Below are 21,729 nucleotides of genomic sequence, written 5' to 3' on the forward strand. Positions count from 1 at the left end.
CATAGAGTTCCGGTAATGGTACATTTTGTACAGAAAACAAAGTATAGGACAGATCACAATATTTACAAAACCAGTTTAACAGCGTACAGAAATTATAGACGTGTAAAATACGTCTCAGATATTAGAACAGTTTAACATGATTTATCACAGACAGAAGCTCTTAAATGTTTTCAGCAGCTAAGCACATTTTTTATAGCTTGTAATATGCGTTATCCACAGTTAACAGTATGAAAGAATTGACATTGACGGAGATACACGGTTTCAAACAATTGTTACACCTTGAAATAGCCGTAGCACAATTTTTTACAGTTATCCTTGTAAACACGACGTGTGATATTTAAAGTTCAGGTGCGAGACATAACATCACTAAAAATGAATATGAACCTGATTTTAATGGCCAGCAGGAGTGAAAATTAATGTAGTATGCAAACAATATACGTAATATACCATCTAATGCACGCACACAGATTATGCTAAGCAAACTCACACACATAGTGTGCCCTCTAGCCAGCATACACAGTATACACTCACTCACACACACACACACACACACACACACACACACACACACACACAGACTCAGAACTACTTAAACCTAACTAACCTATGGACATCAGAAACATCCATGTCCGAGGCAGCATTCGAACCTACGACCGTAGCAATAGCGCGGTTCCGGACTGAAGGTCCTACAACCGCTCGGCCACAACGGCTGGCACTATTGTTACACATACATACAGACACATTTGCATTATGTATTAAACTCATACATCCACTATCACTCAAATGAATGGTGTAATTACGGTAGCACTCCAATCTAGTCTTCACAAATGACCTGCTTATCATTATGGCATGACAGTCTCATTTTCAACTGTAATAGAGAGGTACCACATGGTTTTGTATTTGAAAAACTATCTACCACACCACATGTGAATAGGAGGAGGTGAAAGACTGTCAACAGCACCATCAGGATATTCAAGTAAATGTTAACTATGAGAGCCATTAAGGGAATACGCCACACACCGTTAGTCGCTCTAATGGTGGGACATGTCTCTCTACTGTATATGTACATTTTCGAGTGAAGATCTAGAAACTCCACAATATGCGGCCCATTTGCTTCACCTTTCAGCAACCTGATAGCCTTACTGTTAGATGGCTTGATGCCATAAGAATTATTGCCTGAATACGCAGGTATGACGAACGCATCAATGTGGCACCTTATTAATTCGTACAGATCACGATAATTTACTGAAAAGACGAAGCTTTCTGTGTTCATGTAAAATAACTTTGAGTCCTCAAATGATAATGAAACTGGCACATGTGCAGTTTGTGTAGGTCTGATATACACGTTCCTACATAAACAGGTTTTTTTAACCCTACCGAAACCTTTGCCATCTCTAGAACTACGAATTTTTTACTTAAACTTTGTAACAATCTTTCACAGAATCAGATGTTACAGAAGCCCTCTTATCAGAATTTACATCAATTTACTCTTTCAACCTGGGGTGTTACCTGGAGGAAATAGTGTATGTGACTCTGTCCAGTTGCAACCCCAATTCAGGACACTGCTGGAGGTTTCGATAATGTATAATCTACCATGTTTTCCCGTGCAGCATCGTCAACAGATTCAGGTCGAATCTATGCTGCAGAACTCTGTACTCTGGACATAGTGGCAAATTGCTGTCTGCGTCATACAAACTATTAAGATCCATTAAGTCTAACTCCAAAATATTTCCTGTCTTAGAATGTGCCGCGACAGATGAGGAAGTACCAAATCCGACGATTTCTTCACTAGACTATACTAAACTAGACCAAAATCACTGTCGCACGGCATGCCCATACAAAATCTTTTCATCAAAGTACATGATATAATTCAAATCATCAATGTTTTATTGGACTTTCCAACAATTTGTGAGTTATTCGTCTTTGTGAGCCTATGGACACTGGCAAAGTCACCTGCGAACCCCACACTCATAAAACAGCAGCATGTCAACATCAGTTAAGAGTTTGATGTTGACACATTTGAGTTTGAGCGTTGTGTCCCATGAAAGCCTTAATACAGTACAGTAGGATGTACGTTCCAGCGATTAGGTTTGCATACATCTACTCCAAAATCGGTTAAAAAGTCTGTAAGTAAACAGGTGTCTGTGTCCATATAAATACTTGTATACTCCCTTAAGTTAGGGATGCTAAACTTCTGCCAAACAGTCACTGTGTACCCATACTCTGCATCCGCTATAACATTGCCTTTAAGTTGGCTGGAGAATACTATTATGTGTGGCTTCGTTGAGTTTCTCCATCAAATCTAGATATTCGAATGATAATGCGCTTTTTTCGTTATGAGCTGCAAACGTAGCACATCAGGATGTGCAGCTCCAAAGAGATGCATATCGTCGTGATGCATGGTTTCAACAAGTTTCTGAAGTGGTGCCTGCATGAATCTCAGCAAGTCCAGGAAGCGAAACTTAATATCCTTGTTGATTCTCTTTGAAAAGGAAATATACTTTTCTGTGCAGTCAGGTAAGACACAAAACTGATCATTACACAGACCGAAGTCAGCGAAGGATTCAACAAAAAAATAAGCATCATATCTGCTTATATTACGGATGAAATGGTTTTGTACCATAGTAGCTTGTAATTCAGACTGCATGAACTGTGAACAGAATCATGGAATTTGCTGGTTAGATGGCCGTGTTTCAGCTTTATTACACTCCTGGAAATGGAAAAAGGAACACATTGACACAGGTGTGTCAGACCCACCATACTTGCTCCGGACACTGCGAGAGGGCTGTACAAGCAATGATCACACGCACGGCACAGCGGACACACCAGGAACCGCGGTGTTGGCCGTCGAATGGCGCTAGCTGCGCAGCATTTGTGCACCGCCGCCGTCAGTGTCAGCCAGTTTGCGTGGCATACGGAGCTCCATCGCAGTCTTTAACACTGGTAGCATGCCGCGACAGCGTGGACGTGAACCGTATGTGCAGTTGACGGACTTTGGGCGAGGGCGTATAGTGGGCATGCGGAAGGCCGGGTGGACGTACCGCCGAATTGCTCAACACGTGGGGCGTGAGGTCTCCACAGTACATCGATGTTGTCGCCAGTGGTCGGCGGAAGGTGCACGTGCCCGTCGACCTGGGACCGGACCGCAGCGACGCACGGATGCACGCCAAGACCGTAGGATCCTACGCAGTGCCGTAGGGGACCGCACCGCCACTTCCCAGCAAATTAGGGACATTGTTGCTCCTGGGGTATCGGCGAGGACCATTCGCAACCGTCTCCATGAAGCTGGGCTACGGTCCCGCACACCGTTAGGCCGTCTTCCGCTCACGCCCCAACATCGTGCAGCCCGCCTCCAGTGGTGTCGCGACAGGCGTGAATGGAGGGACGAATGGAGACGTGTCGTCTTCAGCGATGAGAGTCGCTTCTGCCTTGGTGCCAATGATGGTTGTATGCGTGTTTGGCGCCGTGCAGCTGAGCGCCACAATCAGGACTGAACGCGACCGAGGCACACAGGGCCAACACCCGGCTTCATGGTGTGGGGAGCGATCTCCTACACTGGCCGTACACCTCTGGTGATTGTCGAGGGGACACTGAATAGTGCACGGTACATCCAAACCGTCATCGAACCCATCGTTCTACCATTCCTAGACCGGCAAGGGAACTTGCTGTTCCAACAGGACAATGCACGTCCGCATGTATCCCGTGCCACCCAACGTACTCTACAAGGTGTAAGTCAACTACCCTGGCCAGCAAGATCTCCTGATCTGTCCCCCATTGAGCATGTTTGGGACTGGATGAAGCGTCGTCTCACGCGGTCTGCACGTCGAGCACGAACGCTGGTCCAACTGAGGCGCCAGGTGGAAATGGCATGGCAAGCCGTTCCACAGGACTACATCCAGCATCTCTACGATCGTCTCCATGGGAGAATAGCAGCCTGCATTGCTGCGAAAGGTGGATATACACTGTACTAGTGCCGACATTGTTCATGCTCTGTTGCCTGTGTCTATGTGCCTGTGGTTCTGTCAGTGTGATCATGTGATGTATCTGACCCCAGGAATGTGTCAATAAAGTTTCCCCTTCCTGGGACAATGAATTCACGGTGTTCTTATTTCAATTTCCAGGAGTGTACTTAATGGTTGCCCATAAATATAGCAATCAATTCGCTTGTACTACACTGTTGATCTTCTTGCATGTTGGGTATAGGTACGTATATGCCATAAATTCATCAGCTTCCCTTGCAAGGTCTTCAAGCTGAGAGAACAACTATCTTCTAGGATCTTCCTAATTTTACAAACCAAAATAATTACTACTCAAGTCAAGTCCACACACAAGCTAAACACTGCCACAAACAGAACTTGCCACTCTGTGAGAACAGTATGTGAGACAGTAGGGTCTGCCGGTCGCTGTGGCCGAGCGGTTCTAGGTGCTTCAGTCCCGAACCGCGCGACTGCTAAGGTCATCAGACCCTAAGCTTACACACTACGTAACCTAAATTAAAAAAGGACAAGCACACAATCCCATGACCGAGGGAGGACTCGAACCTCCGCCAGGACCAGCCGCACAGTCCATGACTGCAGCGCCCTAGACCTCTCGGTTAATCCCATGCGGTCAAATATTTTTGAAAACTTTAAAAGTTCCTCGTTGGTTACAGAGATGTGAGGCATTTTCTAAATTACTTTGTCAAGCACAGTCTTGTTCTCTTCAGGGCTGACGCCTCCACGGATATATGCATTGCCGTTTTAAAACGAGTTCCTGCTTTATGTTAATGAAGGTATTTTTCATGACCTCAAAGTATCCCATCCAGATCTTGAGAGGTATGCACTCTATAATTTTTTTGCATCCGTCTGTTAATGTCAATTTCTCCATAAACTATCTTGCATTTCCTAAACTGTTTATATCTGTTTTTGATGTGGAAATCTACATTTTTAATGTTATAAATGTGCTCTCTGTTAGGGGTGAGTTTGTTCCATTTGATGAACTGTTATAAGCTGATGACTTTGCTGATCCGGACAAGTATCTTATTGTGATATTACATGTTCACAGATATTGAGTTCTAATTTATGTATACCTCAGGGTCCGCCCCCGGTAGCTGAGTGGTTTAGCCGGCACGGTAGCTCACCGTGTTCGCTCAGAGAGCTGGTTGGCCTCGGGTTCGATTCCCGGCTGGGTCGGAGATTTTCTACGCTCAGGGACTGGATGTTGTGTTGTACTAATCATCATCATTTCATCTCCATCGACGCGCAAGTCGCCGAAGTGTCGTCAAATCTAAGGACTTGCACCAGGCGAACGGTCTATCCGGCGGGAGGCCCTAGTCACACAACATTATTATTATGTATACCTCAGACAGAACAAGACGCCTAGCGTATGGACAAGGGAGGAAATGTGCCCTTTAATAGAGCTATCGTAGGGATTTTACGCACGAACGAACTGTATTTTTTGGAAATTTGTGGTAAATTCCTATGGGACCAAACTGCTTAGGTTATCGGTCCCTAGGCTTACACACTACATATGTTGTTGTTGTTGTTGTGGTATTCAGTCCTGAGACTGATTTGATGCAGCTCTCCATGCTACCCTATCCTGTGCAAGTTTCTTCATCTCCCAGTACCTACTGCAACCTACATCCTTCTGAATCTGCTTAGTGTATTCATCTCTTGGTCTCCCTCTACCATTTTTACCCTCCACGCTGCCCTCCAATGCTAAATTTGTGATCCCTTGATGCCTCAGAACATGTCCTACCAACCGATCCCTTCTTCTGGTCAAGTTGTGCCACAAACTTCTCTTCTCCCCAAATCTATTCAATACCTCCTCATTAGTTATGTGATCTACCCATCTAATCTTCAGCATTCTTCTGTAGCACCACATTTCGAAAGCTTCTATTCTCTTCCTGCCCAAACTATTTATCGTCTATGTTTCACTTCCATACATGGCTACACTCCAAACAAATACTTTCAGAAACGACTTCCTGCCACTTAAATCTATACTCGATGTTAACAAATTTCTCTTCTTCAGAAACTCTTTCCTTGCCATTGCCAGTCTACATTTTTTATCCTCTCTACTTGGACCATCATCAGTTATTTTGCTCCCCAAATAGCAAAACTCCTTTACTACTTTGAGTGTCTCATTTCCTAATCTAATTCCCTCAGCATCACCCGACTTAATACGACTACATTCCATTATCGTCGTTTTGCTTATGTTGATGTTCATCTTTTATCCTCCTTTCAAGACACTGTCCATCCCGTTCAACTGCTCTTCCAAGTCCTTTGCTGTCTCTGACAGAATTACAATGTCATCGGCGAACCTCGAATTTGTTATTTCTTCTCCATCCACTTTAATACCTACTCCGAATTTTTCTTTTGTTTCCTTTACTGCTTGCTCAATATACAGATTGAATAACATTGGGGAGAGGCTACAACCCTGTCTCACTCCCTTCCCAACCACTGCTTCCTTTTCATGCTCACTCTTATAACTGCCATCTGGTTTCTGTACAGCTGTACACACTACATAATCTAACTTAAACTTACGCTAAGGACAACACACACACGCATGCCCGAGGGACGACCCGAAACTCCGACGAGGAGGACTCGCACGAACCGTGGCAGGGCGCCCTAAGCAGTGCGGCTGCCGAGCGTGGCTCAAACTGTATTGTTTTCGGACCGAATAAAGCGGACAATTCCGCTGGAGATTGCTGAGAGCGAGAAGTCACGTTAACCAGCTCGTACCGTGTGCCGACTATGCTGCGTCTCGTGACGCCGGACATAATGTCTGCGTGCACGTCAACGTTAGCCGTTTCATCCCGTGTCTACATCTACATGACTACTCTGCAATTCACATTTAAGTGCTTGGCAGAGGGTTCATCGAACCACAATCATACTATCTCTCTACCATTCCACTCCCGAACAGCGCGCGGGAAAAACGAACACCTAAACCTTTCTGCTCGAGCTCTGATTTCTCCTATTTTACTTTGATGATCATTCCTACCTATGTAGGTTGGACTCAACAAAATATTTTCCCATTCGGAAGAGAAAGTTGGTGACTGAAATTTCGTAAATAGATATCGCCGCGACGAGAAACGTCTTTGCTTTAATGACTTCCATCCCAACTCGCGTATCATATCTGCCACACTCTCTCCCCTATTACTTGCTAATACAAAACTAGCTGCCCTTTTTTGCACCCTTTCGATGTCCTCTGTCAGTCCCATCTGTTAAGGATCCCACACCGCGCAGCGATATTCTAACAGAGGACGAACGAATGTAGTGTAAGCTGTCTCTCTACTGGACTTGTTGCATCTTCTAAGTGTCCTGCCAATGAAACGCAACCTTTGGCTCGCCTTCCCCACAATATTATCTATGTGGTCTTTCCAACTGAAGTTGTTCGTAATTTTAACACCCAGGTACTTAGTTGAACTGACAGCCTTGAAGATTGTACCATTTATCGAGTAATCGAATATAACGGATTTCTTTTGGAATTCATGTTGATCACCTCACACTTTTCGTTATTTAGCGTCAACTGCCAACTGCCACCTGCCACACCATACAGCAATCTTTTCTAAATCGCTTTGCAGCTGATACTGGTCTTCGAATGACCTTACTAGACGGTAAATTACAGCATCATCTGCGAACAACCTAAGAGAACTGCTCAGATTGTCACCCAGGTCATTTATATTGATCAGGAACAGCAAAGGCCCAAGGACGCTTCCCTGGGGAACACCTGATATCACTTCATTTTTACTCCATGATTTGCAGTCTATTACTACGAACTGCGACCTTCCTGACAGGAAATCAAGAACCCAGTCGCACAACTGAGACGATACCCCATAGGCCCGCAGCTCGATTAGAAGTCGCTTGTGAGGAACGGTGTCAAAAGCTTTCCGGAAATCTAGAAATACGGAATCAACTTGAGATCCCCTGTCGATAGCGGCCATTACTTCGTGTGAATAAAGAGCTAGCTGCGTTGCACAAGAACAATGTTTTCTGAAACCATGCTGATTACGTATCAATAGATCGTTCCCTTCGAGGTGATTAATAATGTTTCAATACAGTATATGCTCCAAAACCCTACTGCAAACCGACGTCCATGATATAGGTCTGTAGTTCGATGGATTACTCCTACTACCCCTCTTAAACACTGGTGCAACCTGCGCAATTTTCCAATCTGTAAGTACAGATCTATCGGTGAGCGAGCGGTTGTATATGACTGCTAAGTAGGGAGCTATTGTATCAGCGTAATCTGAAAGGAACCTAATCGGTATAGAATCTGAACCTGAAGACTTACCCGCATCAAGCGATTTGAGTTGCTTCGCAACCCCTAAGGTATCTACTTCTAAGAAACTCATGCTAGCAGCTATTCGTGTTTCAAATTCTGGAATATTCTATTCGTCTTCCCTGGTGAAGGAATTTCGGAAAACTGCGTTCAATAACTCCGCTTTAGCGGCACAGTCGTCGGTAACAGTACCATCGGCACTGCGCAGCGAAGGTATTGACTGCGTCTTGCCACTTGTGTACTTTACATACGACGGCTTAAGCATGCCGTATTGCGGCAAATGACCCCTGTCGAGGTTCTCCGTGCAGCATCACTGGTGGTGGTCACCAGTAATGGAAAACGGAGAGGACGGTTACGCGATGATTCGAGAGTCCGTAGTTTTAAGCAGAGGGTGGGCTCGCCCAGAGATCACGTAAGGTTATCGAAGCGAGAGAGCAGGGTTCGGCGTGGGCTCGTGTTTCGGCGTGCCGCTTAATTTAGTCGGCGGCGACTTCCGCGAAGTGTGCGCTAAGTGAGAAGGCAACCGGTTCGCTGTTGACTGAGCGTGCCGCGAGCGGTATGGTGGGGAGCTGTCCCTCGGCGGCCAGGTCGGCGCTCCGCGGGGCAGTCAGTGGCTGTGCGCGCCGGCCTCCGTGTCTGCGGAACGTGTGCCCACCGTAAGGACGCATGCCATTTCTTCTCGCTCGTGCCACTCGCTTCCCGTGTGTTCGCCCCGCCCACGATTCTTCACGAGCGCGCTGTGCGGCAGCCTAGAGTAAACGACGCCAGCGGGATGGAGGTTACGCTGCAGTGCTTCTGCCGTTTCCAGTATATTGCTTCTTTGATGAAGGCTGTGAGCGAGTGTGTGCACCTGCCAAATCTTGGCCTACAGTTTTGTTTTGCTGGGATTTCTGGAGAGCTGGTTCAGCTAGCATAATATGCCTCGAGAATCCTTTCAAAGTACACGAAAAACAGGGAAATATTTTCCTGTTTCATTGTTCATCGCAGGTTTATTGCTTTTTTTTCTTTTATCTCCATATATGGTGGTGGTCGCGCGCGTTTAAACTAGTCCCCAGGCCTGTAAGATCCGAAACACTGCATATCTTTCGTTTTGCACGCATTTGGAACAAAAAGAGCGTTTTTAAAAAATCTTTAAAACTGCACGTATTAGGACTTGCACTGGAGTACGTAGCAGATCAGCAGTAGATGGCCTCTCGGTACGCACTCTGGGGAGTCTCGCTACACGCACGCTGAGGTAACTGTTCTGACGAAACTTGCTGTATGGAACAGTGAGAAGAGATGATAAGCTTAATTTACAGCCCATAATCAATCTGTGCCGTGTAAGCTGACAGCCGGCCGGAGTGGCCGTGCGGTTCTAGGCGCTACAGTCTGGACCCGAGCGACCGCTAGGGTCGCAGGTTCGAATCCTGCCTCGGGCATGGATGTGTGTGATGTCCTTAGGTTAGTTAGGTTTAATTAGTTCTAAGTTCTAGGCGACTGATGACCTCAGAAGTTAAGTCGCATAGTGCTCAGAGCCATTGAACCATTGAAAGTTGACAAGATTATTAAGGGAATAATTTTTCGATGTAATTAAGTTTAGGGTGTGATCTGATAATACACCTTTACTTGCTAAAAAATATAGTTTTTGCGGACGCCGCCTTGAGCAGGAAACAATTTTTTGGGTCTAGGAAGCTATTCAGAGCTGTTTGCATCATCAGCAGTTGATTTCGTTTTATTTATTTATCGTCTCGGGTTTGGCATAACAGAGTTTTCCCATGCATTACATTTACTACGATTAATTAAAGTTTTGGACACTACATTTGTAAACTAAAGCATTTGTTTTCATTTCGGCATTTAGTGTTGGAAACAGTGTATAGCTATGTGATTTCACACTGACAGCCGGCCGTTGTGGCCAAGCGGTTCTAGGCGCTTCAGTCCGGAACCACGCGGCTGCTACGGTCGCAGCATTGAATCCTGCCTCGGGCATGGATGTTTGTGATGTCCTTAGGTTAGTTAGGTTTAAGTAGTTCTAAGTTCTAGAGGACTGATGAGCTCAGCAGTTAAGTCCCAAAGTGCTCAGGGCTATTTGAACCATCACACTGACAAGTTCTGAGTAATAAAACGAAACAGCGCACTACATCACTTTTCGGTCTGATTTGATCGCATCGTAAATTTCTCAGTGAAAACATTGTCACACTCGTACGATTCCGTTCCTTTGCTTCAGCTCCGCTATAGCATTTCGTAAGATGCGGCTGGATGCGTGTTTTTGCCACCGGGCTGTGGGCTCGATGCGGCCTCAACGCGATGGCCGTTTGCCATTTTCAGGCTCCAGTTCTGCAACAGTTCGTCGGCGGCGCGGCCGCAGATCGTGCAATAGACGCTGCGCCCGCAGCCAGTGTTGCCAGCACCAGGGATACAGTTATCAACTACGAGGCGTGGGAGCCGGCGGAGAATGCTCCGTTCTGTTTGGCAGCGAACTGTCGGTACTGCGCGATCCTACAGTCACCACGTTTATGCATTCAGTTTCTCTATCTGAGAGTTTTTTAACGTCTGAAACATTCATGAAACAGTTCCTGTGCACGAACGATGGATGTGTACTCGAAAACTCCTCATACTTTTTATTAAAAGTAAACTGGACTGCCGGTTTATGCGGTTTCTTTCCGTTTCTCTCGTTTTTACTCTTCCTTTTCCCAGTTCTGCTTGTCGCAAAGTCTCCCATCTCTGTTCTTCCCATTAGTTTACGGTTTTGCCCATTGTCACCTTTTGCATTCTGTATGTATTTTCGACCTGCCATGTACTTACACTCTCTGAGGAAAGAAGAGTCCTTATGCGCAAACCTGTTAACTCTCATAGAGCTTACGAGAAAATAATCAGTTATATGAACACATTCATGCATCAGCGCTATATGTACGGAAAGTAGGCAACAGATGCTACCTTCTGCATTCTGTGTAACTTTAATATTCCATGACAGCGCGTAGGCAGTCCTGCCCTTAAAACACGCGTATTCTCAGAAGTGTTGTGTAAAATGTGATTAGTGAAGAAGAATAATGATATTACATTACCAATCTGAACAGTCAGCTGTATTGAAACTTGTGCGTCCCTTCTTCCAAGCACACCGTTCGTTGAAAATTGTGAATATACAGAAGGCATAGCTGTGCTGAGTCCGTTTCAGTTTCTTCACAACAAAGGATTCTAGTGGTAGGTACGCTCACTTCATTTGCAACAAATGTTTGTCTTTCCCGTAAGCCCTATAAGTACAGCCAATCAAAATGCCAACAACTTCATTTACAGTCATATTTTTGAGGCTTCCCCGAAATGGCTCTGAGCACTATGGGACTGAACATCTGAGGTCATCAGTCCCCTAGAACTTGGAACTACTTAAACCTAACTAACCTAAGGACATCACACACATCCATACCCGAGTCAGGACTCGAACCTGCGAACGTAACAGTCGCAAGTTTCCAGACAGTAGCGCCTAGAACCGCTCGGCCACTCAGACCTGCCGAGGCTTCTCTCATAACTCTCATGAGTTAAATAATGGATTGACCTATACAAATTGCAGTAAGTAATTGTGTGGTGTTCTAAAGCGTCTGTGGAATTCGATTGTACATAAGTAATATAGGTAATGAAGGGGCGTACTTGATTGAAAAGTAGTTACAGCACGTTAGCCCTTTATGTTAGAGAACTTACTGAAGGTTAAATCTTAATGTCAGTTAAAAAATGGCTGTGAGCACTATGGGACTTAACTACTCTGGTCATCAGACCCCTAGAACTTAGAACTACTTAAACGTAACTAACCTAAGGACATCACACAACACCCAGCCATCACGAGGTAGAGAAAATCCCTGACTCCGCCGGGAATCGAACCCGGGAACCCGGGCGTGGGAAGCGAGAACGCTACCGCACGACCACGAGATGCGGGCTGAATGTCAGTTAGCACATGTTCCTACTCACACCATATTACTTGTCTGATATAACATTACCATTAACGAAGGACAGTAGGGATGCTTCATCTACATCTACATGCATACTCTGCAAATCACATTTAAGTGCCTGGCAGAGGGTTCATCGAACCACCTTCACAATTCTCTATTATTCCAATCTCGTATAGCCCGCGGAAAGAATGAACACCTATATCTTTCCTTACGAGCTCTGATTTCCCTTATTTTATCCTGGTGATCGTTTCGTCCTATGTAGGTCGGTGTCAACAAAATATTTTCGCATCGGAGGAGGAAGTTGGTGATTGGAATTTCGTGAGAAGATTCCGTCGCTACGAGAAACGCCTTTCTTTTAATGATTTCCAGCCCAAATCCTGCATCATTTCTGTGACACTCTCTCCCATATTTCGCTATAGTACAAAACGTGCTGCCTTTCTTTGAACTTTTTCGATGTACTCCGTCAGTCCTATCTGGTAAGGATCCCAAACCGCGCAGGAGTATTCTAAGAGAACGGACAAGCGTAGTGTAGGCAGTCTCCTTAGTAGGTCTGTTACATTTTCCAAGTGTCCTGCCAATAAAACGCAGCCTTTGGTTAGCCTTCCCCACAACATTTTCTATGTGTTCCTACCTGTTTAAGTTGTTCATTATTGTAATACTTAGGTATTTAGTTGAATTTAAGGCTTTTATATTAGACTGATTTATTGTGTAAGGGAAGTTTGAGTTCCTTTTAACACTCATGTGAATGACCTCACACTTTTCGTTATTTAGGGTCAACTGCCACTTTTCGCACCATTTAGATATTTTTTTCTAAATCGTTTTGCAGTTTGTTTTGATCTTCTGATGATGACTTTATTAGTCGATAAACGACAGCGTAATCTGCAAACAACCGAAGAAGGCTGCTCAGATTGTCTCCCAAATCGTATATATAGATAAGGAACAGCAAGGGCCTGTAACACTACCTTTTACGCCTTTGTGAGAAGGGTGACTACAGATGCTGTTCCAGAGCGTGCTTGTAAGCCTTAAGAACAAACTTATTACTTTCATTAACATTACTTATTGAGTCCTGTACGTAGTCGTAAATTCAGTAGTAAACCATGTCTTCAAATCAGCTGCATAAGATGATTCTGTGACCGAACAGGTAGAATTCTCACAAATTCGCCTCATGTGGCAACATCAGTGTCCTGAACATTTTCTGCGTCTCTCCTTAAAAGTCTCTCTTGAATGAAGACTTTTTCCATTAAAGCATCACGACGCAGATATTTTCCTTTAATATTTTTAAAATGTGCAGACACATTATCCCATTTTTCTATAGTTATTTCATACTTGCAGCACTGTCAGTCCCTCCGCGGTTTCAACAATAGATTATTCTTTGCTGACAACCTCTGTTCGTCTTCCAAAGCAGTTTCACTGGATTTAGGCGCAAAAGTAGGGTGGTATGTGACTCAGCAGCTCAGAGGAAATTCTTATTTCCCGAGCAAATATTCAAAACACATTAGTGGGAGGAACAGATAGCTTTAGATGGTAAAACAGACGAGCTGAAGGTTGGGCTCAGTGGGTGGATGTAGGAACAAATAGTGGGCATCAGAGTACTAAAGGGCTACGATCGATCTGCTTCAGTCCCAGGTTCTTTTATCTGTCACTTACTTCTTTTTACCCCTGACAGTTCCTTGCTAGTGTGAAAAATACCAAGCTGCAGCCTACATCTGAAACCACGTTAAACTATAGGTGTCGATATAACTAGTTGGCAATCGACAGTCTGCTAAAGTACTTGTCACAGAGGAACAAAGCAGTCGTTGCTTGTTTACATGTATAATAATTTGTATTCATAACAAAATCAAACCATTGCAGAAGAATCCATGTGCGATCATCTACAGTCCGCCTTTTTATTTTCAAAGCGTAACACCTTCAACTACAGTTTCTTCTCTTCCTCTTACACCACAAGAACATTCTTTTTTTTTTTAATATGACCATTCCCTGTCGTCTCTTAAGTTTCTTATCCATCGAGCTTTCTCTTTCTATCGCTACCGTTGATTCCCTTAGGGGTCACCGTGCCTCCACCTCATTCAGAACCACATTCGCAGACAATAGTCCTGCGTCATCGATTCCAACTACTTAACAGCCACCATGAAAAATTCATGGTTTGTAGATTTGTGTTCATTTCGACTGTACATGTTAATCAAAACATACAACCTTCATTCCATATTTTCTTACCTGATACCCTTGCAATGGAGGGATTACTTTCCGCTTGCAACATACCCAGAAATGCTTTCTCCCACCCTTAGAGATACTGGCTGGTTGCCTGATCCTTTCACATCGGCTTTATGGCTTACCTTACGTTGAATACTTTTAATTATTTTAAAAATTCGATTTTTCGTTTATCACACGCCGAATTCAGTATGCAGGGTTTCTGTTATTTTATCCGCAGCAATAGCTTACTTCCTTTTCGATTCTGCCAATTGCATTTTGATTGAAACATCACCGTAAATTTTTTTTTTAAATTCGTCAACGCGAATAAGAAAGCCGGTTTCTTTTTCAGTTGTTTCGGGACACGAACTAGCAGCATATTTCACATCACTCTTGGAGTGAAATGTTGGATTGTTTACTTAGCCGTCGGAACAGTTAGCTAAGAGCAGTGGGCCGAGACACATCTGTGGTTTCCTGATACACGAATCGGTCAGGAGAGGAAGTTGTTGTTCGTACTAAACAGACGAGTCGCAGCTTGTCAAACACTTCGTCCCAACTTTCTGATGAGGTGCACCTCGGTTTTATTAATTCTGTCTTATGAGTCGCAGTAAAGCTGCGATTTTTCGTCACTGATAACCTCCACAAAGGGTATTAGTATCTTCTAGTGTATGCAGTGCTCCTTTGAGTAAAATTATTTCATTGGACTTAAACAAGTTGTGTCCCATATTGTTGCCTAATGGTCTCCAAGAATTATATTTTAACATTGTAACTGCTTTCACAACGAAGCTATCACTCTTTACCAGAAATGAATCTTATCTATGCATGCAAACACTGTAATGGACAGGCACCCGAACGCAAATATCTTTCCTTGGAGGCGAAAGGCCTAACATACTTTCATTCTAGCTCACAACACGTGCCGAGTGAAAGTTAACTTTATGTTTTTGTTGTACTCTTTCGCCGACAACAGGCTCTTCAGCATTCTTTCTGAGACTAACAAAGTTTTGAAAAGCAGGAGGAAGATACTGGGAAATGAAAGCGAAGTGTCTGTCACTGAGAAGAACTCTCATACCTAGGGTGGTAAAACACTGAACGCAAAAAATTAATCAGCATTAGTCTCTGACTGGCACAGAGTTTTAATGTGTTGATAGGTCACGTTGCAAGAATAGTAACTATGCTGCATCAACATAATGGTTATTTATTAATTCTGCCGCCATTGAATATTGATTGCATTGTAAGACACCAACTCTGCTGACAGTGCTTTTGGCTGCTATAATTATCTGCACCTGTTGCGCCAGCCTAGAGACAGATTACTCTACATGAACTCAGATACAGAAATGAATCTGCCGCTCATTGGACTGAACGATATGAAATGAGCGTCCCTCGTAGATGAGTCTCAGGTGTCGGTTCTTACAAGAATAATTAGGTGTGGGTTCATAAAACTACTGAATCAAAAATCTTCGCCCAATGTGACCTCTGTTTTTTATGATTAGTCCTTGAGAGCACGCATATAAACAAGTAAGCAATAATTACACCTACACGTGATTAACAAAATACAAAGTGAAAGAAACGAAAATTTGAAACAAATTGAAGATAGACTAGTTTGGCAACCCCCCCCCTCCCTTCCCCAGGAACAAGTTACGTGGGAGTGACCGTCATCTCAGTAGGTCATCCTCGAAAAAGCCTAACTGTGAAAGTGCGCGCAGTTGTTGGACCGTTCATGCCAGAGTCCCGCATACTACTGGGAATACTGCCAAGCGCCACTCATCGGCCGCTGTGTGGTGGGATGACCCTCAGGACTGCAAGCCTGCCTTCTGGCACTTCTCCAAAGTCAGTGTGTCCTCTTCCAAATCCCGATCCAAAACGTCCGCTTCCTCATGTCTCCAAAACCTGACGGTCTGCTTCTGCATCTCAATGCGGAATGTCCGAAAAATTTCCTCTCTACCGCGCGCAAAAGATATTTCAGCAATGGGAAGGCTCCGCTAACCCCAGCCAACCATAATCTTGTTAAATACAGTAGTCTAACACTCCAACTAACAAATGTTTTATTAGTTATCCAATGAGCTGCCTTCTCGCTTACAGTTTTGAGAAAACTGACATCCAAACCCCCAATTCTCTCGGCTGTCCTCTAGAGGGAGCTCTGGATTCGGGTCACCAGTGGTCCCTCGCCCCCGTCGTCCCATGGAACATCCAAAACTGCATCACATTCGTACAACACAAAAAATGAGGGACATGCAGCTAACTACAGAGAGAGAGAGAAATTAAGAGGCGGTAGCAGCTCAATATTTGCAGTCACTGATATCACCCATATTATCAACATCAGATATTCATTGATCGAGGAAAATACGATACGAAATACAATACATTGAACCAATGCCAAATGACATGAGACTTGTTAGTCAACCACTTAACTGACCCATTTGAATATGAAGTTCTAACATCATCTTACGTGACGCATTTCTAGTGGATTCTATTCGTAATAAGGCTTGTCACTTATTGGAACAATATGTCTCTTAAACTCAAGCTTAATCTCCTAAAGGTGCTACACGACAATTCAATTTTTGGGATAGGGCGTGGGAAGACTTTAGCCATAAGAAACTGTAATGACAGTGCTATATACGACTCTTGCATTGAACAAGCTGTGCCCTCCGGAGTGGCCGAGCGGTTCTATGCGCTACAGTCTGGAACCGCGTGACCGCTGCGGTCGCAGGTTCGAATCTTGCCTCGGGCATGGATGTGTGTGATGTCCTTAGGTTAGTTGGGTTTAAGTAGTTCTAAGTTGTAGGGGACTGATGACCTCAGCAGTTAAGTCCCATAGTGCTCAGAGCCATTTGAACCACTTGAACAAGCTGTAGTTAAAGTGTAAAATAAAGTTTATGTATGTTACACGTTAACGATGACTGGCATTCGCTTGAGACATTTTGTATTTCTTTTTATTACCAGAATCTCGTAATAATTCCATAACGAACTATAGAATAATTAATTAATTAATTTTATTTACTTGCTCAGCATTTACAAATGCAGTCATCACATTATGTACATTCTGATAGCTCCACACTGCGTTACAATATCCTTTACTATACAGTATTAAAAATATTCTTGAGCCACTGTATGACTGAGTCGGGGTGTCTTAATTAATAAATAACGAGAGGTGTAATTAATAAATAAGTATTTTGAACTTTTCATCTCCAGGGGTTGAGTGCAAGCATTTCTTGATGCGCAAGTATAGACTGCAAACAGATACAAACATTATGACGTTGAAACATGAATTCTAAGACTATACGTTCCTGCAAGTACATTTAGGGTAGTAATTAAAAACCGCAACAGGAAGAAATAAATGAAATTTGACAGACAATCAATGCGGCAAAAATCATTCTGCGAAAATCTGCTGCTCTGATTAAATTGTAACAAAGGCTTCGCCCTAAATCGTTTAGCCGTTCATCAAGTTATATTTTCAGTCATGCACAATGAAAGCGAATGAGTAAGATTTTTAAGATACGTTTTGCTTCAAAAATATAGTGTGCTGATACAATTAAATGATGTTTGTGCGATTCATCTTCATGGATGGAACCTTAGGGACGTTCCGCTGTGTTTAATTGATATACTGTTAATGGATAATCCATTCAGCTGTTTTATTCACAGTATTTAATTAAAATGATCGAATTGTAAATTACACAATTTCAGCTTTAGACACTCTTTTGCCAATCACATTCAACAGAGACGCTGAAGTACATAAAGCAATCCGAAACGTAGTTACATCTAAAATCAGTGGTGCTACCCAATACGAAGGTCAAACGTACAGTAACCGAAGTTTTATGCCAGCCCAACGTGAAGTATGTCTCTTATAACTGGGTAGGACTACTGATCCTTAATTTGCTTACGTTTCGGAACACTTTGTACTTCAATGTGTAGGCTTAGTTACACTACCACAAGTACTTCCGAAGACAAACTGCATAATTTTGAATTCCATCTTTTGAATTAAATGCCATAAGTGAAACATCTGAATGAATGAATTGCCCAACAACAGTATATTAAGGTGAAAGGTTGAACAGGATTTTTTTTTTTTTTGCGTCATGCTGTCATAGTATCATCATGCCAAACGAAATAGTCTGCAGTTGTCATGAGACACGCATTCTGCAACATCAGATTTGAGTTCCACGTTCAGACATTCTAATTCAGTCCCCCCCCCCTCCCCTCCCTTAAATCACTGTAGACGATAGACGAAATGATCTCTCGAATATGGTGACGGCTAATTGTCGCTAGACCATCAACTATTTTTTCCATGCAGATTTATTCGTATTTAATGCTACACATTATTGTTTTGCAGCTAGGGTTTTCTTCCTAACATGTACGCTGCTTCCGGGTGGTATGTTGGACAAGGAATAGTTAACTTACTGCTTTTCGTTGGTGGACACGCAGCTCCGTGTTGGGACAGGTTCTGAGCCGATTCTGCATACAGATAGCAGCATTATTCACAGTGAGTAGTCCAGAACAAAGGTGGGAACCTGGAGACATCCTGTGACTGTGGAGCGGAGAAGCTAGTACCCAGAAGTCAGGCAGCACCAGCTCTGCCGTGACCTCTCCCCTGCCGGCTCTGTTCCCCATGATTGGTACCACCGCCCATTGTCAGCTGCATGAGTGCGTCTAGAACAGATCTGTTGTCGATTGCAACAATTAGCACCCCTCAGATAATCGTGTCACTCGTGCACAGTCATTACTAGCAAACCTGAAAGACTTCATTTCAGATGTTCATACTGAAAGTTTTTTTTAAATCAGTTCCAATCACACATTTCTTTATCAGTGAACATTTACGAGATACTTAATGTTGTTCGGCAACAGAGCGTCCCAAGTACCGGCTTCGAACATACTGCGAAAGAAACAACAAATACATCGTCTCAGAGTAGTGCGAAACCACTCTCCCGCTCAGACGAGAAAAAAATGCCAGAAATGAGTCCGAGAGTAGACACACGTCGATAAAAAAAGGGAAGAAACGGTGGGTTAAAGTTGTTTATAAGCAACAAAGTTGTTGGAGCGACCATGAGCTTATTAGTTCCTACTTCAGACTTAAGAATCAGCTGTTACATCTCAGTAAAGGGGAACGGCAACAAGCATACAACACTCGGCGAGAGTTAATTCTGCTTCATATTTAGGATCTGGCATATTTAGATAGCCGCGCGGAGTGGCCGCGAGGTTTGAGGCGCTATGTCACGAACTGCGAAGCACCTCCCGCCGGAGGTTCGAGTTCTCCCTCTGGCATGGGAGCGTGTGTTGTACTTAGTGTAAGTTAATTTAAATTAGTTTAAATAGTGTGTAAATCTAGGGATCGTTGACCTAAGCAGTTTGGTCCCTTAGAAATTCACACACATTTTAACATATTCAGATTAAGACTAATAAGGAAACAGTACCAACATCCCCTCATCCATTTGATTCATATTGGCAGGGTGTGTAGGCACTACTCGGACTTAAACATGTATAAACAAGAAGGCGCAACCGTTTTTTAGAAAATAGAGTTCGAAAATTATAGCCGTTCTTATGCCGTAAGCTTTGCAGGACCACTGTTGTTCACGGAATTCGCAACAGAGCGAGTAAGCGCTTAGTTTCATATGTGCCAGGACTCTGGATCGAATCTCGCTGCCGGTAGTTTATTGTTTTATTCCCACGTAGTTCTGACAACAGATCTATCATGACCGTGAAAAGTATCGATATCTAATCATTCACTTACTGTTTTCCTAATCTTAACATGAAAAAAGGAGGAAATATTTTTTTTTCTCTAGGAGGTCCGAAATGAAAAAGTATACACGAAAACTTTCAATCAAATCATTGTAATTATTTTACTTGTGTTATTGTATCTACATTTATGAAAAGTATAATGGGTATCTAACGCAGCACTGCATAAATCAGGATGATACTGATCAAAGAAATATGCTAAACAATAATTATCGCAACGTACAGCAGAGGTTAGGAACGTCGAACTGCTGCATGTCCACGGTTTCTTTCCTGTAACAAAAGTCGTCTTGCAGTGGTGCAATACAGGCCAAGCGACCATTTCAGTCTGAGGAGGAGTTTCCCAGTTTCGTCTGTATGTAAGTGGAGTAACAGCTAGAACTGAATGGAAACTTGGTTTCGTTTAGGTCCTCCAGCAGCTACGGCAACACTAATTAGAGGAACTGTTTGATTTAAAAAAAGAATGAGCCAGGGCATCACAGGAAGCAGATGTTTTTTCTTTAGTTAATGTTTGCATTTCGAAGCCTGCGCTGAATGTGCAGAATATACATCCTAATTAGACTGCTCCTGTTCTACCGTATAACATTTTTGTTTTCGTAAATTGAATCAAGTATTAATTGGAGGTCAGCGTGGCCATTTTCAAAGACTCTGTTTGGAATTTGTGGTTTACTTTCTTTCTAAACATGTACAAGCACACTTAAATGCCATCAAACACACGTTTGATCAAAGATTTTACAGTCTGTCTGGAAATGAAAAAGAAAGGAAAATAAGTAGGCTAAGGTTTAACGTCTCGTTTACATCGACATATTGAATTTTGAGTGGAAGCTAACATTGTAGAAGAAAGCGCCTTATTTTACGGACCATCCAATAGTCGGTTTGTTTGAGATAAATGTAAATCAGAATGTCTGGGTAAGAAGTTAACCCCTCTCCCCCCCCCCCCTACACCAGAGCACCAGTGTAAAACAACATATTCTTTTTTCACTTAGTCCGATAGCCCTCGAACAAATTGTGCATTAAGAAATGATTACCGCTTACTGTTTTCTTCCCTTATTAAAATTCAGTAAGGAACTAAACTAACAGAAACATAATTTTATATATTTGTCATTTGAGGGCCGACAGGCTGTATGTGGAGTTGGTAGGGCGACTTGAAGGAAGTAATACAAGGAAATGGTTCGTTTGTAATTATTTGTGCACTGAACTCCTTTCATACCAGGCATACGTGTTACGTCTGGAAGAATACACTGCTGCTAGAAAACTAATGAAAAATTGCTTTATTGAGTTCTCAAACTGAGCGAGACCCATTTAACTTCGCGATTGCTTTTGTGGGCAGAGAACACCGCAGTGAAAGAGTTAATTTCCTGGCGAGGGCGTTAAGTTTGAGAAATAAAAATTAAACAAAGGAAAAATTTAATTTCTTTCGTTTCAGCATTCGAAGTATAATGGTTGCAATAGACGGGAGTTGCTTCCAAAATAAGATGGGAATGTTTTTAAAATGGGGTTAAAATGAAGAGGTGCTGTATTGTAGTAGCAGGGTTTAATATTTGGTTGTTTTCTCATTTAGGGTATCGTGAACTTGCCAAATCACACGATAAAAACTTGTTATTGACTCTAACAGTTAGGCCGAGACTGATTTCTTGCCCCATCTGTC

The 21,729-nt window shown here is 43.2% G+C and overlaps 1 protein-coding gene across 1 annotated transcript in view; it reads left to right on the top strand.

Moving 5' to 3' along the window:
- The first annotated feature begins 8,883 nt into the window (after positions 1–8,883).
- The window catches only part of LOC126299170 (dystrophin, isoforms A/C/F/G/H), a 2,370,611-nt gene continuing 2,357,765 nt past the window's right edge, over positions 8,884–21,729 (top strand). Inside the window, exon 1 of the mRNA XM_049990931.1 lies at positions 8,884–8,915. The gene's annotated coding sequence lies outside the window, so the exon portion shown is untranslated. The remainder of the gene's footprint in view (positions 8,916–21,729) is intronic.

This window comes from Schistocerca gregaria, chromosome X (assembly GCF_023897955.1).
Source record: "Schistocerca gregaria isolate iqSchGreg1 chromosome X, iqSchGreg1.2, whole genome shotgun sequence".
NCBI lineage: Eukaryota > Metazoa > Arthropoda > Insecta > Orthoptera > Acrididae > Schistocerca > Schistocerca gregaria.